Raw genomic sequence first — 18,430 nt, forward strand, 5'->3', positions numbered from 1 at the left:
CTATGCCGTGGCTCCGACTCCGGAACTTTATAAGGACCGGCTTGGCTTTCAGACGGAACATAATCTTTTATCCACCAAAGAGGCAGAACGACTTTTGCTTAGAACAAGGGGTGCCCTATATGAGAGTGGGGACAAGGCGGGTCGACTTCTGGCCCAACAGCTGAAGAGCAGATCAGCCTCACAACTAATACCACAGATTCGCGATAGTTCAGATTCACTAACAACGGATCCTAAACAAATTAATGACGCATTTGTGTCATTCTATTCACAGCTCTACACATCTGAAGCACCCAAAGACACCTCTGTAATGCTAGATTTCTTTTCAGGCCAAATTATTCCCAAAATTTCTCCAGAAGATTGTCAGGACTTAGACCGATCGCTACAACTAAGTGAGGTTGCTGCAGCTATTAAAAAGATGCAGAGCGGAAAATCTCCAGGCTTTATAAAGAACCGCCATAAGAACGACAATATTGCACTCATAACAGTCCTTCTCAAAAAAGACAAAGACCCCACCGAGTGCGGTAGTTACAGACCCTTAAGCCTCCTCGGAACCGATATCAAACTGTACTCTAAGGTATTAGCCATCAGATTACAAAAGCATATGACGTCTTTAGTTCATCCGGACCAAACTGGCTTCATAAGAGGCCGCCTGATCACTGATAACATAAGACGATTACTGCACGTACTAGATGCCGACAAGAACGACACCATACCTAAGGCGATGCTGTCCCTGGATGCAATGAAAGCTTTTGACAGGCTGGAATGGTCGTATCTATGGGCAGTATTAGAGAAGATGGGATTAGGTAAAGGTTTCATTGATATGATTAAAGTAGTATACAAAGACCCATCGGCCATGATTACAACAGGTATAATCACCTCCGGAATCTTTCCGGTATCACGCTCAACTAGACAGGGTTGCCCTCTTAGTCCCGGACTATTCGATCTATCATTAGAACCTTTAGCACAATATATAAGACAATCCCAATCCATAGAACCAATCGTAATCAAGGGCACACAACATAAAATTAGTTTATATGCGGACGACGTAATACTGTTCATGCAAAACCCCAACACCACACTGCCTCATCTGCTCAAGTTGATTGAGAACTTTGGAGATTTATCGGGATTCAAGATAAATTGGCAGAAGTCGGCTTTCCTTCCACTTAACGCCCCTGCAAAAAAAGATATAACCCTCCCAGGAGAGATACCTATGGTAAAACATTTTAGATGTTTGGGAGTGGAAATATTCCCCACCATAAGACAAACGGTGAAGCACAATTACACAAAAATCCAAAACAAAATCAAAGACGACCTTGATAGGTGGGCAAAACTTAAAAACTCAGTACAGGCACGGATATCAATAGTTAAGATGGACGTACTACCTAGAATCAACTTCTTCAGCTCAATGCTACCGTTACCCCCTCCAGAGGGTTACTGGAAAAAATTACACTCCTCCACATACAAATTTATTTGGAATAACAAACCACCACGTATAAAAAGATCCACCGCACAGAGAAATAAAGCAGACGGTGGCATGGCATTTCCAGATTTTTTCCACTATTTTAAGGCGTACACATTTAGACCATTGACAACATGGTTTGATCCCCAAGCATTAGTATCCTGGAGAAAATTAGAAGAAAACATAGTAGCCCCACATAGACTGAAGGACATAGCATACACTAAACTATCAATTAAGCATTGCGAACGGAAATTTGGCCCCATAATTACTCATGCGATCCGGATATGGCGTGAAACACAAAATAAATATCCTAACCCACATAAATGGCACAATCATACTCCCTTATTCAATAACAATGCACTCTTGATTGGAAAACGACCTATAAGATTCCCTATATGGGAAAAGCAAGGCATACACTCATTAGGGGATGTTTTTAACAAACAGGGTTTTTGTAGTTATGAAGAAATACGGAAAAAATTTAATCTCACCAAGTCCACACATCTTTTTTTACATACAGTTATTGTTATGTTTGAAGACTCAAGGTGTTCCATTAAAGAAACCAATTGAACACCACAGATACCACAAATTCTTCTATGAAAGAGAGACATCAAGAGGTTTTGTTTCAGATTTTTATCATCAATTACTAACGTCCTCATATGAAACCCTCCACCTAGACTCCGTCTGGAGGAGGGATATACCAGACCTGGAAAGTGATTTTGATTGGCAAGAAGCCTGGGCAAATGTTCAACTCACATCAAGGAACCCGGACCATCAACAAATCAATCTTAACTATATTCACAGGACATACTTGACTCCTATAAGACTGAAAAAAATTGGTCTTATACAAGACTCCAAATGCTCCTTATGTACAAATGGGGACGAGGGGACATTTATGCACATGTACTGGGACTGCCCACCAGTTAAGATATTCTGGAAAGAGGTGACCCAGCAATTATCAAATCTCTTAACTTGGAATATACCTGTACACCCCTCTGTATTACTGCTGAATGATGTTTTTGAGTGTGCAGTACATCCACAGCTAAAGAGATTGGTTTAATCGGGTATCACAGTCGCTAAAAAGCTGATAGCATCACGATGGTTCCAACCGGAAAAAATTTGCCGAAAGGTCTGGATTATTACATATCTCGATGTGATCTATCAAGAAATATCTACAGCAAGAATTTTGGGTCTCAATGAATCCAAAATGACATTGTGGTTAGAAGTGGTGGAGAAAATAAAAGCTAGCATATAATCGTAATGTCTGGTTAGGAGCGAGGGAAAATAGATGGATTATCCAATGGGGGGTCCGGGAGGGGGGGTACGAGCTAGAGCATATGTGTGTAGGTTTTTAGATAACAGGTATTAAGGGTATATCCTATATAAGACAATTAACTAAAATGTGATTTCATTGGATGTGCACTGTCAACTAATGCTTGTATATCTTATCGTGTGTTGTCATGTTTGTTTATGTGTTTGTTTAAAAGAAAAATACAAAAAAAATACAAAAAATAAATAAAAATATTGTGATTACATGGAGGCCATGCATTAAAACAGTAAAGCAATTATCTTAAAAAAAATAAAAATAAAGAACCGCCATTCCTTTACAAATATTCGTAGATTGTTGAGCATTATTGGACTACCAAGCTCTCAAATAGTCCCGGAGGTAGTGGTTTCTCTGGACGCGGAAAAAGCCTTCGATAGAGTGGAGTGGGACTATTTGTTCTTTACATTAAAACAGTTTGGATGTGGGGAAGAAGTGTTGGCGTGGATACGCTTACTGTACACCGCCCCCCAGGCATGTGTCACAACTAATGGCTTCAGTTCTAAGCCCTTCCCACTCACACGTGGGACACGCCAAGGGTGCCCACTGTCGCCATTGATTTTTGCGGCGGCCATTGAACCCCTGTCCATAGCTCTTAGAGCTGAATCCTTGTTCTCTGGCATTAGGAGGGGAGGTAGCGAGCATAAAGTATCTCTTTATGCAGACGATCTATTGCTCTACATATCAGACCCAATGGCCGGTATCCCAAATATTTTGTCTCTTCTAAAGGTTTTTGGAAGCTTTTCTGGCTACAAATTAAACGTACAGAAAAGTGAATGCTTCCCAATTAATGATCTCGCCCGGAATATTTCCCATCGCCTTCCATCTTTCCAGATAGCGGATACTGGTATTAAGTACCTGGGCATTAACATCTCCCAATCAGGGGCGGCGGGGGGGAGGAGCTAGCAGGGTCTTAAGCCCCCTCTGAAAAAGGCTTAGCCCCCTCTAAGCCCCCCCTCCCAGTTATGTTTTTTATTTTATTTATATATAAAATACATTACGAATGTATTTTAGCAAAGAACTGAGAAATTTGGCAGAGAGACGGCAACATTATCGTGGGTTTGCGTGATGAGTATCTCCACCTCTTTTATTGTGAAGCTGTATCTATCTACCGGACGTCATCAAAAGCATGTCTGTCACTATAGCCAATTGAAATGCTAGAAATGGTCACGTGGACTGGGAGAACCAATGGAATAGTCCCACCGGGACTACACCAATAGTCCCTAACGCACTTTCACTTCCGCGTTCGAGATGCGTGCGAGTTCAAAAAACAAAACAAACATCTTTGGATATAAATAAGAACGATTCGGGGAAATATAACGCTTCTTTTAATAAACAGGAGCCATACATAAAATACGGGTTTATCGCAACAGGTCGGTGATTCTTGCGTGCCGAGCCGACGTCCTCTCTGCATAATATGTGGCGACAACAACAACAACAACAACGAGGCAAGTTGGCAGATAAAGTAGCTGCTGCATTCAACGCCAATCTGGAATTGGAGGGCGGCGAGTGGATATGTGACATGTTTCAAACATTAGCAGGGATTTTGGAGGACTTAACAACAAACAAGGTAGGGTGAGTCGTGTTTGCATGCATTCTGATCTGTTCGTCACCCGCCGCGGTGATCTGACTGCAACAGCTGATCTGCTGTTCATGAATGAATGAATGAATGAATGAAAAACAGATTGCAGAACGGGTACAATACAGTACGGCGCAATACACACAATTGTTAAGGGGATGCAGACCAGAGAAAAACGTTTTTATTTTTTTTTCAATATCAGTATATTAAATTAGCCATTGTTTTTGATCCTGGCCCGCCAAGAAACGGCTTGTGGAAAATATGGCCCGTGGCCAAACCTAATAGCCGACCCCTAGCCTATATTAGCCGGTATTTTGTTTGTTGCATTAAAATTCATTAGCCCCTGCTATAAACAATCCAGCCCCTCCAAAGCTCCCGCGAGGCCAATTCTCTGGCGCCGCTACTGCTCCCAATCTCTTTGCTCTCTTCGAAAACAAAACTTTACCACATTAACAGGCTTACCCCTGTCCTTAGCTGGCAGAGTACATTCCATTAAAATGAATGTATTACCCAGATATTTATACTTATACCTTATTTCTCCCCAAAGCATTTTTTCTTGATCTGAATAAGATGATCTCTTCATTTATCTGGGAGGGCAAAACACCAAGAATAAAATGATCCTTGCTGCAAAGGGATAGGAATCAGGGAGGAATGGGCCTACCAAATTTCATGTTTTATTACTGGGCCGCCAATCTTCACAAAATTGGACGAGTGAACCGGACAGCAGCTGGGGTCAACTTGAGGCCAGTTCTTGCCCAACATCTTCCCTTCAAGCTTTAGCTTGTGGTGAAATGCCACTGTCACCAACAAAATAGAACCCAATTGTTGTTTCCACATTAAAGATATGGGCCCAGATGAGAAAGATATGCGGGTGGACTAAGCTCTCTATGTCAGCACCCATCTGTAATAACCACCTTTTCTTACCTGCTACACTGGATTCTGGGTTCGCTAGATGGAAGAAAGAGGGACTAATCACTTTGAGTGACTTATACATAGATGGTGTATTTGCAGAATTTGGGGACCTATGTGACACATATAACTTACCTCACTCTGACCGGTTTAGATATTTCCAGATTCTGCATTTTGTGAGGACCCATTCCCCTACGTTTCCACAGTTGCCCCCTCCATCAGGTGTGGAGCGTTTTTGACACTCGGCTAGTATGGATAGGGGCCATGTTTCATATCTCTATGATACCATACCTAGAAAAGACACGGCCATAAACAGGATTAGGGCGGGGTGGGAGACTGAACTGGGGGTAGCCTTCTCGGATGAATGGTGGGGGGACGCACTAGAGGGAGTTAATACCTCTTCCTCCTGTGCCAGACTTGGCCTTATTCAGTTTAAGGTCCTTCACAGAGTCCATTATAGTAAAGCCAGATTGGCAAAAATATATCCCAATGTGACAGACAACTGTAACAGATGTGCACAGTCACCAGGGGATCTAACCCACATGTTCTGGTCCTGCTCGAAACTGATAACATTCTGGAAGTTCTTTTTTGATACCATCTCGGAGGTACTGGAGATTACTATAGTGCCCTGCCCCCAAATTTCTATCTTTGTGATCCCAGAGGAGGATGTGATCTTTACCAAAAAACAATACAATGTAGTGTCCTTTGCCTCACTGATTGCCCGCAGGAGGATACTCTTGCATTGGAAAGCAGAACCTCCCCCATCATCCAGATTATGGCTGAATGATGTGATGTCATTCCTAAAACTGGAAAAAATTTGATTTACAATTCGAGGATCAGCTGATAAATTCTACACACATTGGCAACCGCTAATTTCATAATAGATAGAATAGATCCGTTTACCTCCTGACTGAAGTTATGTCGAGTGCCATGTAGGGGAGGGACACTTTTCACTGAGTAGGCTTACCTGTTGATTGGGGTTGTTGGGGACAGTGGGTGTGTATTTATTTAATCTCCCACCTCACGTATTTAGGGTCATACGACCTGGCTTGTGTATCGGACCTGGAGTTGCACTTATGTTTCATTATATCCATAGCAAATAGACTTATCCTTTAAGAGTACCATATGCTGTTAAAGTGGATCCTAATTTCACATTTTGTATTTGTCTTATTTTATTTTGTATGTATTTATTTACTTTTGTACTGTCTTTTTATTTTTCTGGGTGGGGCGGGAGAGAGGGATATTCAGTAAGGAAAAAACAAAGGACATGACATCTGTATGCAAGATATGAATGTAAATGTAATCTTTGAATAAAAAAATTTGTTTATAAAATAAAAAAAATAATGCTGTGAAGTGTGTGTCGGCGCCGGGGGCGGGATGGCTTGGTGAACGTTCCCCTGAAGTGGACGGGTTCCGGGCGATCCTGGAGCATGCTGCTAACACTAATGCTACTGCTAATGCTAATGCTGAAATGGGTCACTGTTCTAATGTTCCCTGCCGTGGGATGTTGCCGCTTTTCCCTCCTCTCAACCGGTTCATTAATGAAGGTCAGTCGGTAGCTAATGTGGGGGGTTTTGCTGAGTCCTATTTATCCTTTTTACAGGTAAATGGGTTGACAACAGGGTGCAGGCCGGGTGTACCGTGGCTAAGTAGCCAGGTAGCTTTGATCCTGTGCCCCGGCGGGGTTGAACGGTGTCCCACCCGGCCGATGCTTGAGAGCGAATCGGCTCGGCGGGTGGTAGTATGGACGGATGAGAGCTATACTGCTGCAGGATGGTATTTAGCGGCGGCCAGTGTTATGGCTCAGCTGACTATTTTCCTGTCCACATTAGCGTCGGGTAGTGGGGCTACGGGACCAGCCGACGCTGAAAACATTTTGCATGTTTGTGGTGTTATAGAGATCTTGACTCAGTCGCAAGCTATAACTGCGGGGAGGATTAGGATGCTATCAACGTTTGTTAATAGGCATATCTGGTTGGAGCAATCTCCTCACGGCTCCTTTTTCCACAGAAGGACTTTTTGGTCGTTCTGCGGAGGCGCAGGCAGTTGTTGATCTGGGTCCCACACCGCCTCATGCTATGCAGCCAGAGGTTGGAGCACGGCCTCGTCAGCGACTGTAGCGAGGCCCTCGACAGGCGGCCATGTTTCCCCCGCCAGTGGTACCCTGGGCGGAGAGTCAACAGGGGCCCACAAGGCCGACAGCCTTGGCGGCCGAGGGATCGGCCATTTTGGGTGTACTCGGCTTGGGAAATACAAGCCGTCGTCATTCTGCCGCGAACAGCCCGCTCCCCGTTCACTCCTCTCTCCGTTACCCACGGAAGCGGGGCTCTGATCGTTTTCCTTTGGCTGCGGGCCGCGAACCTTCTTTGAAGCGCATGCGGCCCCACTTTTCGCTTCTCATGGGGACAGGGGCTGACACCCAGTTGATGGCTGAGCCTGGGTCTGTCCGTGAGAATGTTGTGCTGTCGCGTGGCTCCTGCACCACACGTTGTGTGATGGGTGAGCCTGGTGTTACGGCTGCCACTATTTACAGTGGTCAGCAGGGGGACTCAAGGCCTCTTCGGTTGAATGCTCAGCAAGGGTTACCCCGGCCTCGCCTTCGCCAGGCGGGGTATCACGCTGATGCCTCCCACTCCCGTGAGAGCGGCAGTGGTCTGCAAAGAAGAGGCGAGCGTGATTTGGGTGATAGCAATATCACTGCAGGGCTACGGCGTGTAGGAGCCCATGGGGTCCTCACGCCTTGCATGTCTAGCTGTAGAACAACTCCTCAGCATGCGCTAGAGGGGTGTTCAGGGGGGGAGTGTGTGTCAACCAGTTTGACGGCAGCTTCTCCCGTATCAAACCGGCCCTTTCTGTCGGGGTCCCCCCTTGGGTGCGACGCACAGCGGGAGGGATCGGGCCACCTATCTACTGTTCCTTGCGGCCCAGCGTCAGTTGACGGCGGGTGCGCTGTGGGATTTTCATCACATATGGCGACAAGAATGCCGTTTGGAGGGGTGGATAGAGAGAACGTTGAGGGAGGGGCTTGTTTTGCAGTTCGCACAACCCCACCCTCCGTTTTCAGGTTTGGTGCAGACCCTATTGTCAGGGTCAGAAGCAGTGACAGCCCTGGCCGACGAGATTCAATCTCTGTTGGCGAAGCAGGCTATAGTCGTGGTCCCGAGAGAGGACGCGATGTCAGGCGTCTACTCCCGTTATTTTCTGGTGCCCAAAAAAACGGGAGGGGTCAGACCTATACTGGATCTGTCCGCGTTCAATCGTCTGATTGTGGCGAGACCATTCAGGATGTTGACCGTCAAACTCCTGCTGCTTGCTGTCAGAAGGGGAGACTGGTTCACCTCCATAGACCTGAAGGATGCGTATTTTCACATCCCGATTTTCCCTCCTCAGAAGAAGTTCCTACGGTTCCTGTTTCAGGGCGTAGCGTACGAGTACCAGAGGTTGCCGTTCGGCTATTCTCTGGCTCCCTGCACATTCACCAAGTGCATAGCGACTGCGCTGGAGCCTCCGGGAATACGGATTCTATTCTATCTCGACGACATTCTACTCCTCAGCCGGTCAGAGGAGGTTGCCAGGTCTCATACCAGGCTGGTGGTGGAATTCCTCACCAGGCTGGGTTTTGCTGTGAACTGGAAGAAGAGTACGCCTCTTCCCAGTCAACATGTAGAGTACTTGGGCTTGACGTTGAGGTCGAGGCCCATGATTGTAACCCTCTCGGAGCAGCGGAGGGTGTCTATCCTACACGCGCTCGGGGGTTTCCGTCTTGGAAAGACGGTCACGGCGCTGCAAGTGATGCGCCTGCTCGGTATGATGGCATCTGCTCACACGGTGGTTCCTCTTGGCCTCCTCTTCATGAGGAGGATACAGAGGTGGTTCTTCAGTATGGGAATAGACTCGGTGAGGGACAAATGGAAACGGTTGACGGTTCCTTTGTCGATATGGGGAGATCTCGCCCATTGGAGGAGGCCTGGTATCCTCACCATTGGGGTCCCCATGGGCAGCAGGCGCTCACACGTCACGGTCTTCACCGACGCTTCTCTCACGGGTTGGGGAGGGACGTGTCGGACCAACGCAGTGGGGGGCAGCTGGACGGTCCATGCTGCCCGGTCTACCCTGCACATCAATGTGTTGGAATTGAGGGCGGTCCTCCTGGTCCTCAAACGGTTTGTCCACCTGGTGGTGGGCGAGCACGTTCTGGTCAGAACGGACAGTATGACGGCAGCGGCGTATATCAACAGGCAGGGTGGGACTCGATCCATCCGCCTGCACCGGGCGGCGGTCGAACTCTGGCTATGGGCATCTCGCAGGCTGCACAGTCTGAGGGCGCTCCACATCCCTGGTATGGAGAATGTGGGCGCGGATATGATGTCTCGGGGCGGTCCTCGTTGCGACGAGTGGGAACTGCGCCACGATATAGTCAGGCAGATCTGGGATCGCTTCGGGGAGGCTTCAGTGGATCTGTTTGCGAGCCGACGCTCTCACAAGTGTCCCTTGTGGTTCTCGGTCAGTCGGGCAGATCATCCCCCCTTGGGGGTGGATGCCTTCTCGATGTTTCCATGGCCGCCCGGCCTTCTGTACGCCTTTCCTCCTCTACATCTGTTTGGTCAGCTGTTGGAGCGGATACGGAGGGAGCGCAGGACGGTGATCCTGGTCGCGCTGGACCGGGGCACGGCAGTGTGGTTCCCGGTCCTGATCCAGCTACTGGTATCTCCGCCATGGCTTATTCCTTGGTCGGCGACGGCCCTCTCTCAAGCACACGGGTCGCTGTTTCAGTGCCCGGTGTTGGGCCAACATCTGATGGTGTGGCTGGTGAGAGGGTAAATCTGGAGAGGATGGACCCTTCTGTGGTTGATACCATCCGGAATGCGCATGCTCCCTCCACTGTCGCGCTTTACGCGGGCAGATGGCGTATGTTCCAAGAGTGCCTAAAAATATCCGGAGTTCTTTCTGCTCCAGGGATATTGTGGTTCAGGCGTTTCATCCACCTCCTCACGCTAGTGAGTTGGAGGCGGGCCTTCACCTGTCATGTCCGGTCCAGGCTTTGGGGATTTACCTCAGCCGTACTCAGGGCCTCAGGGCTACCGATCAGCTTTTTGTCTGTTACGGTGGTTCTCGTGCTGGTAAGGCACTATCGAAACAGCGCCTGTCCCATTGGCTGTGCGAGGGCATTGCCCTTTGCTACACGTTGGCCGGGCTGGCTCCCCCTGGGGGCGTCAGGGCGCACTCCACTTGTGGGGTGGCAGCCTCTGCCGCTCTGCTGGGTGGGGCCTCGGTGGAGGACATCTGTGCTGCAGCTTCATGGTCCTCCCCGGGTCCCTTCGTAAGGTTTTACCTCATGGACATGACCGGGGGTTCTGTCTCCCAGGCGGTTCTGAGGTCTGTGGCCTCTCCTGCTTCCCGTCCTTTGGTGGGGTAGCAGGGGTGTGTGGGTATGGGCCACAGTGTGTTGTGTCACATGTGGTTCCGCCTGTGCTGTGTGTTCAAGGGGTTCTAGTTCCCTCTTGTTCGCACTCGGGTGGAGTTGACTGCGCCCCCTCTTCATTAAGAAGGATGGGGTGACGGGACTCCCCTTCCCCCTTGATGTGGGCTTACGGGTCCTCAGGGGGTGCATCTGTCGGGCCTCGCGTCCGCTCTACCCCATATCTCGGTATGGCTTAAGAGCGGGACGCGATGCCAATACGAAATATAACGACAGGTTATGTATATAACCTAGTTATATGAGTACTGGCTAAGCGACCCGCTCTTAGCGTGCCCTGAGTTCCCTTGGGGAATCTTTTCTTGGAAACGTTTTTTTCCGAGGAAGAGTGAGTGGTGACCACGCCTAGTACTTTATAGTACGCCCTAAAGGGGCGGGGCCTGGCAGGTGGTGGGTGTATTTTGGTTTTTATTCGTTGATGGAGTACAATAGGTACATGAGATGAGGTATATATCGGTATGGCTTAAGAGCGGGACGCTTAGCCAGTACTCATATAACTAGGTTATATACATAACCTGTCGTTTTTGTTTTCCTCAGTTTTGTCATTGATGAAATCTTTTTTTGTGATTTTGATCATGGTGTTTACATAATTTCTTAGTCTGTTTCTTTGAATTTTTTGTTCAACCATGTGGGCTTGGAGTTCACTGTTTGAGCTTTTGGTAAGCTTTGTCTGACTTTTATGAAGTTCAGAGCATTTTTTGTCTCTGGTTTTCATAGCGGTCAGTATTTCAGTGTGCATCCATGGCTCAGCGCGATTTTTAACCCTGGTGGTTCTTAGGGGTGCCATGTTGTATTGTTGTGAATTTGGTTTTGAATCCAAGCCATGTTTCTTCAACCAGTGTACCACTGAGCTCATCTGACCAGTCCATGCTCTCCAGTTCTTGGTTAAAGGCCTCTCTAGAGTAGGTTTTGAGGTCCCTAGATGTGACTGTTTTGTGACAGCCGGCCTTTTGTTTTAGCTTTTTGCGGGTACAGAAAATCATATAATGATCACTTAACCTGCATGCTATCACCCCTTTGTTGGAGATCATGGACTTGTCAGAGGTCAGAATGAGGTCAATGGTGGTTTGTGTTTGTTAGCTGGCTGAAGCCGTGCAGATCACAAAACCTACTGAAAGCCTTGAAGACGGGTGCTGCTTTACGTAGCATATCCGTGTTCCAGTCCCCAATAAGAATCTTTTCTACACCCTCCACCCCAGCTAAACACCCATCAAGTGTGTCATAGAAGCCACTCTGTTCTGGCGGTCTATAGATTGTGCCTACTAGTACTGATTTCGCCTTTCAAATAAGATTTCAATCCAAACAGTTTCAATTTCATCATGGTTAAGGTCAGTACGGTTGATGAATTTGGTATCTTTATGAATATACACACAGACACCACCTCCATACTGATTCCTATCCCTCCTGACTATTGAATAGTGTTCGATTTCAATCTCTGGATCCTGTACAGATGAATCTAGTTTAGTTTCTGTGAAACACAATATGTTTGCCTTACCATTCATAAACAATTGTCTGATTTCAGCCAGTTTAGGTCTCAGGCTGTTAGTGTTTGTTATGGTTTGAAACCGACCCCAACAGCACGGCACAGACAGGTAGTTCAGAGTTAGCCAAAGACTAGGGCGTATTTATTTCTGAAACAGGAATGAGCGAAATAACAATAAGAACAACAAATCTCTCTCTCTCTCTCTCTCTCTCTCTCTCTCTCTCTCTCTCTCTCTCTCCCTCTCTCTCTCCCCCCTCTCTCTCACTCTCTCTCTCCCCCCCCCTCTCTCTCTCTCTCTCTCTCTCTCTCTCTCTCTCTCTCTCTCTCTCTCTCTCTCTCTCACTCAGACACACACACACACACACACACACAATTTGCTGAGGCTTGTGTTGTGGAAAGGTTGTTTGACACAGCAGGAGACGATATTTCCAATTGTAACAAATAGGTAATTTATTTAAGAAAAGAAGTTCTTTAACAGCAAGAGCTATGGGTCAAAGATGATCGCCACAGCTTGAACAAAAACACTCTGTCCTGGAACCCTTTGCCTGTCCCTAAATCCCCTCTCAGTCCTGCCCCCATGACAGATATGATGACGTATCACATCATGTCAGATCTGACATGACGTACATTAAGATGATACGTAGATTTAACATCGGAGAGAGAGAGAACATGAGGAGAGATAAGCAAGATATGATATCCACACACGATATGATGTAAAACATTAAGAACATCGAAGAGAGAGTGAGATGTGTGTGTTTGTGTGTGTGTGTGTGTATGTGTGTGTGTGTCTGTGTGTGTGTGCGTCTGTGTACAGACGTGTGTATTGTATGTGTGTATTGTGTGTGTGTGTCTGTGTGTGTGCGTCTGTGTACAGACGTGTGTGTATTGTATGTGTGTATTGTGACACAGGGAATGTGTGTGTGTGTCGGTGTGTATGTCTGTGCGACTGTGTGTGTCTGTGTCTGTGTGTGTGCTGTGTAACTGTGTGTGTCTGTGTGTGTGTGCTGTGTAACTGTGTGTGTCTGTGTGTGTGTGCTGTGTCTGTGTGTGTGCTGTGTATGTGTGTAAGAGAGAAAAGACACAAGATTAGAACACACGATATGATGTACTGAAATGTCCATCTGCTATCTTGAGGCTGTTTTAAGAACATCAGCCAGACTGTCGCCCTAGTGTCTTTGAGCCCTGCTAGTTGACCTATATTAAACTAGTCAAGACTAACCCCTTTCCTACCTCCACCCTCGTATACACATTTTCCCCAACATTCCCCCATTTGGGGCTATCCCTAGTCCCACCCAAATCATATAACCAAGAAAATGTGAACGTCTAACTAAACAAGAAACCTTACTTCATTCACTGGACCCCTAACGGACCAACAAAGGCTGACTACCGTTCTCACAATAAACACAAAACCGCTCAAAACAAGAGTAATAATAAAACATCAAAAAAAAAAATACCCCAATTTATAATCCTAACCTGACAGACAAATCCCCCCAACCTCCACCGCTTACCAAATGAGCCACAGTTCCGGCCGGAAACCGCGACTCTCATCAGGGAAAGGAGAAGTTGACCGTCAGAACTAAACATAGAACATCCCTCCCAAAAAAAATGACATTGTCTCTTCCATAACATTGAGTCCCAGTGTCCATCGCTCAGCCCCCCTTCCATGCCCACGCCATAGTCTCCTCACCGTATTGCCAAAAGTCACATTTTGCCAATACAGCAACCACCACGCCACACCTCCAGTCCTCGTAGAAGCATGTCCCCATGCCTGGACGGGAGGCGCTGGTACCGACCTCACCACGTGTCCCCCCATCTTCGACGGGAGGTGCCCATCTTGCCCACTGCGTTAGCCCCCCCCCTTTGTCCCTCCAGTCCCCAGAACCGATCCCCCGACCACTTCTTCTCAATGCTTCCTCAGGCTCAGAACCGACACTCTGCCGATGCCCCTTCCCATTCCGGTTTGACCAGGACCACAAGTAAAATAAACAAAAAATAATAAAAAAAATAAAAAACAATGCAATGATTTTCAATGGTTGCAATCTCTATGCCGAAGGATCATTAGAAAATCAGACTAAAATTCCTAGTTAAAGGAATAAACCAACAAAACTGCACTCAGACCATCCCCCGTCACTCTTAAAGGAAAGAACCAACAAAAAGAAAATGTCCCTACCTCACCATACCCCTAATCCTCTATCCCCTCGTCTCCCTCTAAGGCAGCATAAAGCTGAGGATATGGCCCGATTTGTGGCTCAATCTCTTTCTGTCCCACCATCAGCATTTGGCTCGTTACGTGTGAAGTTACCAGCCTACCCAAGAGAGGCATACCACAACAGAAAAGGAGAACCAATATCAACCCTGCCACCCCGATGGATATCCCCGTCTGCATCACTATGCTTCCCCACTGTCCCAATCTTTCCAACACCCCACTCCCCCACCATTCTTCATTCCGGCCAGAATTCCCCCTCAACTCCTCCCTCAAATCCTTCAGCTTAGCCATGGCCTCGGAGAACTTTCCCCCTGGCCCCACATTCGTCGGAATGAATGTGCAGCAGTACTGTCCAAACATGGAACAGACTCCACCCTTCTCCGCCATTAACCAGTTCAGAGCCTGTCTATTCTGCCATGCCACCGTACTGGTCGCGTGCATCTGGTCCCCCATTGCATCCAACGCCTCCTCGGTGTAATTGAGATACCGCTGCTGATTGTAAAACAAATAGTTGATCCACCCGGTGTTCTTATTGACCGATATCCATGGCAGAATAGACTCAAACCCTGCCGCAATCTCATTCTTAGCCATGAACTCGGCTGGAATGCCCCTTGGCTGTCCTATGCTGTCCAGATACACCCTTGGGTCTGCCTTGTAGCTACGCTTCGTTCGAGAGATAGGAGACTCAGAAGGTCCTTCCGTCACTGATAATGGTAGGACCACCATTGGCATGATCGCCTGAACCCGGGCACATCTACCTGACCAATCTAAAGGAAGTGTATTCCTCAACCTCCTACCGCCGCAGAGCCAGTATTGGTCCGCCAGTGCCATATCCTGGACATGAAAAGGGCAAGCTACAGGCCGTGGGTTGGTATCCACTCCCTTTAACACGACCCCGTGTCCACACTTTCCTTCTTTCGTACAGTTAGTCGTGATGCTCCAAATAGTAGTGCACCGCCCCTCTGCCACCTCCCCTACATCCCGGGTCCCCTCCTTTTGCAAGCACTCGAAATCCTTGGTCAGCCATAGTTTGACACCTCTGGGTATTGGCAACCCCGTCGCTCGCTTTGACCCTTCTAACCTCCTTCCAGTTAAGAGTACCCTCCTCCCGTTCGGATGCACTCCTTGCCCTACTTAGATGCACCTCTCCCCTCCAGGATCAGGAGATACCACGTGTGGGGAAACCGGCTTTTTCAGGGCCGCATTGCCGCCTACACTGGACCCCCTCTCACCCAACCAAGGATACAGGCCTCCACTTCCAGGCTAAGGTCTCCTCACATGAACAGAAGAAGTCCCCTTATCTTACCTTCAGGTGCAGTTTAAGGCTGGGTCCCTTTCCAACCTTAGGAGAGACAATTCAGATTCCTCTGAATTGACACCCCTCATCCCTCTGCTTCCCAGCATTTTCTTTTCAAAAACACTGATCACAGAAGCACAGCTCGCCTACTAACCCTGTATCGGCTAGTAAGGTTACCGTGGCCTGACTGTACATTGAGCCAAGTGCATTTATGCCCATACTGTCCAGTCACTCACGGTCCCCGTCCCGCTATCTGTGACTATAAGCAGGGGTCATAACGCTCTCCTGACCGGCTGGCGACCCAGTCGATAGCGACCTCATAGTCCGTCATCAAGTCAGGACCCCAAGCAGCTGACTGTCCGTAGTACCTATCAGCCACTCAGTTTAGAAACCGACGGTCTTGTCCCCACCCCGCTTGCTCTGGGCATGGAAATATTGACCGTTTTCGCCAGCCTTGCCTGTTCACGGCAGGAGCTGTGCCCCTTCCGGTGCACCGCCCTGCTCCTAGGTGTGGACTGTCGCCCACGTACCACCCAGTGCCCACACCAACTTACGTGCGACGTTTCCTGGGCCGACTAGACGGTACCACAGTGGTATGTTATTTCATACCTCGTTACGCACGAGGGCCTTCAGTTTCTCCCCAGCACTATAGTGTGTGTTTAACGTGCGCCCAGACTCTTGCGAGCCCACTGCCGCCTGTTAGAGGCTAGAGGTTCGGGGTGCCTAATCCCCTCCCTAACCCCCTGCACACGTACATCCAATTTCCTACACCGTTCCCGCATAGTGACATCCCTGAAATCCGTGACGTTTCCTGCCGCCTTAAAACGACTAGAGCCGAGAAACCCCAAACACTCTGCCTCGCACCAAGGGCGACTATTATGGGGCCCCTCCCATGCCTCTGCGTCCCTGTCACACTGAGCCCAACTGAACTTCGTGCCCTTCACCAGCAGCCTATCCGGACGTGCCTTGGAGCAGACATAACAATCCTCTATCTGATTCTGCGCGCTCGTGTACTGGACCCACTTAAACCACTCATTCCCTAAAGCCGCCCTATACATCGGGTCAGCCTCCGGGTCTTCCTCGTCATAGTCATAGTCGCCCCCATCTTGTTCCCCGGAAGGAAGCAAACCCCTCAACCTGGCCCAGAGTGAGCCCACTGAGTCCCTCAACGTTCCGGCTGTCCTCTGGAACATATCCTGTCCCCCCACCTCTTCCGACTCAGTGTCCTTGACCTCCCTTTTTCCCCTCACCCCTGTCCCCTGTGATTGGTTCGGGACAGGCTCAACTCTCCTATCTACCCCCACAACCCGATGCTCGTTAGTATAATGGTAAGTATCCCCGCCTGTAACGGGGGAATGGTCAAAATCAAAAACATGCCCTTGCGGTCCTACGGGAAACACCCCGTTTGGTTGTAGTCTTATCTTCTCCCCCCCTTCCTCGATGGAGGGAAAAGGGGGCGCCTGATTCTGAGCCTGGTCATGAAAGTCTGCTGGTACTTGAGCCTGAGCGGGACCCCGTGGGACTCCTACCCACTCAAACCCGTCATCCTCAAGGACGGGTCGACCGTGACGGTTCTTAATGACGTCGTTGTGCCCGGCCGACCGTCCGCACACTGCTGCCAACATCTGCGGGAGCATCAGCAGGCACTGCACCTTCCAGTTGCCGTCTCGAACCCTCCATGTCGGGTTCTGCATAACTGCGATCGATTGTATCCCCCAAGAGATCGCCGCTGGCCTTTATGCAGTGATTGAAGTGGAACCAGGTCGCTGATCCTTTGACTTGGACTGCCGTTCCAGTCGATCGGATCACCTCGTACGGGCCCTCTCTCCGGGGTGATGACCACTTTCTCTTGTGGACCTTTACGAAGACCAAGTCCCCAGGGATCAGTCTCGGTTTGGTGGCTTCCTTCTCCGCCTCCTTCTCCCCCTTTCCACTTTCTCTGCTCCTGTCGAAACACAGCTTCATGTATTTTAGTCACTTGCTGAAGATATTTTTCAGATCTTGCTCAAAAATATCTAATGCCGGGCCCCTAGCCAGGTGTCTAAATGGCGGTGCTGGCATGCTGCGGCCTGTAAGCATTTCATGCGGTGTTAGCTGTGTTTGGCGGTTTACGCTGCTTCTAATAGCCATCAGAGCAAGTGGCAAAGCATCAATCCAGTTAAGCTTAGTTTGCATACAGATTTTCAACAGTTTGTTTTTAATGACCAGATTGGCCCTTTCCACCTTCCCCTGCGACCCGGGACTATAGACACAGGAAAGGCGCTGTCTTATACCTAATTTCTGCATCAGCCCTTTAACCACCTTGTCGATGAACTCGCGGCCATTATCGCTTTGTAATATCGTGGGAATTCCAAATCTCGGAATGACCTCGCGACACAGGAACTTGATCACTGTGTCCGCGTTCTTGTGTTTAGATGGAATGGCCTCAATCCAGCGACTAAAACAGTCCTCTACTACCAGGAGGTATCGTTTGCCCTGCACTGGCGTTATCATGTCTGTATAGTCCATAATCAGATGTCTGAATGGTCCCTCAGGGAGGGGTGTGTAAGCCGCCACTGTCGGTACTCCTTTGCGCACATTGCCCTGTAAGCATGTTAAACACCTGGCTAGTGTAACGTCAATTTGTGCCTGAAGCTTTGGGGACCAAAATCCCATTTTCGTGATTCGTTTCAGGGTCTCTGCTCTTCCACAGTGATCAAC

The sequence above is a fragment of the Notolepis coatsorum genome (genome assembly GCF_963971535.1).
Source record: "Notolepis coatsorum genome assembly, chromosome: 10".
In the NCBI taxonomy this organism is placed as follows: Eukaryota; Metazoa; Chordata; class Actinopteri; order Aulopiformes; family Paralepididae; genus Notolepis; species Notolepis coatsorum.